This window comes from Arachis ipaensis, chromosome B02 (genome assembly GCF_000816755.2).
Source record: "Arachis ipaensis cultivar K30076 chromosome B02, Araip1.1, whole genome shotgun sequence".
In the NCBI taxonomy this organism is placed as follows: domain Eukaryota; kingdom Viridiplantae; phylum Streptophyta; class Magnoliopsida; order Fabales; family Fabaceae; genus Arachis; species Arachis ipaensis.
Genome location: NC_029786.2, coordinates 82,783,148 through 82,786,604, shown reverse-complemented (window position 1 = coordinate 82,786,604; position 3,457 = coordinate 82,783,148). Strand labels below are relative to the sequence as shown.

The 3,457-nt window shown below is 40.6% G+C and overlaps 1 long non-coding RNA gene across 1 annotated transcript; it reads right to left on the bottom strand.

The window, feature by feature from the left end:
* Positions 501 to 966, bottom strand: LOC110267871. The gene is made up of 3 exons (XR_002355822.1): positions 926 to 966; positions 717 to 823; positions 501 to 649 (listed from the first exon to the last, which is right to left on the bottom strand). It is a non-coding gene; the product is annotated as an uncharacterized LOC110267871 (long non-coding RNA).

Genomic DNA, 3,457 nt, shown 5'->3' with positions numbered 1-3,457 from the left:
TAGGGTAATTAGGGTGTTACACAATCTAAGGAACAAGTCATATTTAATCTATAGCTTAAAAACTATCATGGTGCAATTGAATACTCATAATGTCTTTCATAGGTTATTCCCTGACAGCTATCATATTGGGATCTGGATAAGAGTCCAAATGGTAGACAACTTTATGCCCGAAATCAACCACCATACAATACCAATATCCCAAAAACTCCTCAATTGGAACAAATATCTGATTTAATATGTACAATGTGAAGTTCAACATCTTCAATATGGGAAGATCTGGCATACATAATCTAATGTAAAAACTCACATGGTTAAGAAAGCGACTAGGTTTCACCCAAAATGAAATGTATGTCTCTGTGAGTTCCTCTAGTGCCAATCCCTTGGCGACGTCTTCTTGAAATGGAATCCAATGTCATTATCAGATCCTCACATCTCAAACTATTGATTAATGATAGAGGCCAATGATGCTCCACATACGGCAAAAGGAGGTGGGAGGCACCAAAAGAATGGATGCCTAACATGTTGATTTGAACATGTGTTTTGCATTGCTACCATTTCAACGACCCTCCCATCTATAGGTCATCCAGGTATCAACGTTTGAATATGTCACCTAGTGAGTCGATATTGGAGCATTCTGACAAGGGTTTCTCTAAATTGAAGCAAACATTAAAGGGAGTCACACATAACAAATGAACTAAATAATCATCATCATATACTCGTCTGAATATCCATCTGAGAATAAATAGTTGAATAACAGGGTATCCTCACGATTGAAATCCATATCATGAGTGGCTTTGAACTTTGGCCTAGCCTTACCAACCTTCTGATTAGAAACAACAAGACTTGCACATTATGTTTTGATTGATTTAACTACTTCAATGTAAACCAATGCTGCATATAAATGTTCTGAAACAAGAAATTTTACATGCGTTGTGCTGCAAGTAGTAGCAGCTCTTGAACACTTTGTCAGTGCTAATCCAGTGCTTCGCCCATCGGGTGAGTGGAAGAGTCTCCTTCCTTTTAGGACTGGGGCTGTGAGCAACTGCGGCAGGTTGTTCTCCTTTGAGTCAACTGTAACAACGATCAAAATTTCTAGAGAAAGGGCTGGAGCTTTGCTTAGAATTGAGGAGCCCCATAAGATGCTGGCATCTCTGCAGTTCGTTGATTCAGAAACATCATCAACGAAAACTTGCATGTTTTCAGCGTGTACATGCAAAACAAAAATAGTAGCAACATCATCTTGTTCCCTACAAAAGTGTTAACATAGTATAGAAGAATATTATCATGGATGATATATGTAACACCCTAACTACCAAAGCTCACGCTTCTGGCTGCGCAACTCTGATAGCTCGGACATTACGACGACTTTTATACTATTTACTACTAAAATATGAGCCTGTTTAAAACTTTAAACCGTAATACCGCTCACAAAAATACTTTCATCCGATAACATACATCCATAAATACCATACAACTTACAAAACTCATAAAAGAGTACATCCATATGTATACACATATATATATATAAGTAATATTACAAGCATTAGACAATACAATTCCTATCCCTCTTACAGAATATCTCAAGATAAAGGCGAGGGTACAGATAATGGTCTAAAGCAATACAAAGCATTTCAACAACAACTAAATAAACTCTTTGTGACTTCTGCGCCATATCCTGAAAGGGGAAAAATGTAGGGGGATGAGAACATCATCCTCGAAAGGGTTCTCAGTAGAGGGTTTTTGGGAATTACTGTAATAGGATACGTGAGTATAAACCGTACCAGTGATTAATAACCGTCTTATGCCTCCTTTTCAAAAACAACGGTTTACAATAAGAGTAAAGTCGGAAATCTTTTCGGAAAGAAGAAATGTTCAATTCTCAAAAACTCAAAAGCCTTTCAAAACGGTTTATCTATGCGGAACCAAAATAGCCTTTCATAATTTTAATTCCAAACTAGAAACACAAAACCGAAATCAACCGTCAGTTCATCTCTTTCCAACCACGGCCCTAGGCCCAAATAATCCAACCAACAACCAATCACCACAATCCAACAGAGTCCTAGATGCAAACACAGATAGGAAGTTCAAGCACAGACAAACAGTTATTACAAGTATAACAGTTAGCAATTAATCACATAGGCAAACCAAGTATAATATGCACACCCAACCAATGTCACACGAATGCATATGATGCATGCCTGTCCCTAGTGGCTGATGATATCATCTGTCGGTTATAGAGCCAACCCGACAAGTCCTGGTAGCTAACCATTGGACTGTCCCTCTGTCGTGCATCCCCAACTCGAGTTATACTCATCATAAACTTGATCATAATCATGATCCATATCCATCACTGGTGTACGAAATTGTGATGTCCAGGCTCAAACAATCCCTGGCAATGTGAGCAACTTGGTGCGCGTAATCGTGATTACACACTCATAATTTGTCACAACTTCAATACAACTAACCAGCAAGTGCACTGGGTCGTCCAAGTAATACCTTACGTGAGTAAGGGTCGAATCCCACGGAGATTGTTGGTATGAAGCAAGCTATGGTCACCTTGTAAATCTCAGTCAGGCAGATATAAAGTGATGAAGATGTTTTCGAATAATAAATAATAGAATAGGGATAGAGATGCTTATGTAAATCATTGGTAGAAATTTCAGATAAGCGAATGGAGATGCTTTTCGTTCCTCTGAACCTCTGCTTTCCTGCTATCTTCATCCAATCAGTCTCATTCCTTTCCATGGGCACGTGCAGAGGCCATTTGTGGAGTTGAACGCCAGCTTTTGTGCCAGTTTGGGCGTTCAACTCTGGTTTTGGCTCCTTTTCTGGCGCTGGATGCCAGATTTGGGCAGAGAGCTAGCGTTGAACGCCAGTTTACGTCATCTATTCTTGGCCAAAGTATGGACTATTATATATTGCTGGAAAGCCCTGGATGTCTACTTTCCAACGCAATTGGAAGCGGGCCATTTCGAGTTCTGTAGCTCCAGAAAATCCACTTTGAGTGCGGGGAGGTCAGAATCCAACAANACCAAACTTAGAATGTTGCTCGCCCTCGAGCAAAAGAAGAAAGAAGAAGAAGATATGGAGGAGATGGATGGGAGTGTGTATCCGGCCATATGGGTGGGATTGTGTGGGAGAGAGAGAGAGATGTTGAATTTTGAAGGTAGTGGGTGTATGGATGTGAGTGGTAAAGGGTTAATAGGGAAGAGTGTTTGTTGGGAATAGAGGATGATTGAGAAGAGAGAAGAGAGTGAGTGGAGGTAGGTGGAGATCCTGTGGGGTCCACAGATCCTGAGATGATCCTGTGAGGTCCACAGATCTTGAGGTGTCAAGGCATTTACATCCCTGCACCAATTTAGGCATGTAAAATGCCCTTGCACACAACTCTGGGCGTTCAGCGCCAGGTTGGTGCCCATTTTGGGCATTCAATGCCCATTTGCTGCCATTTCTGGCG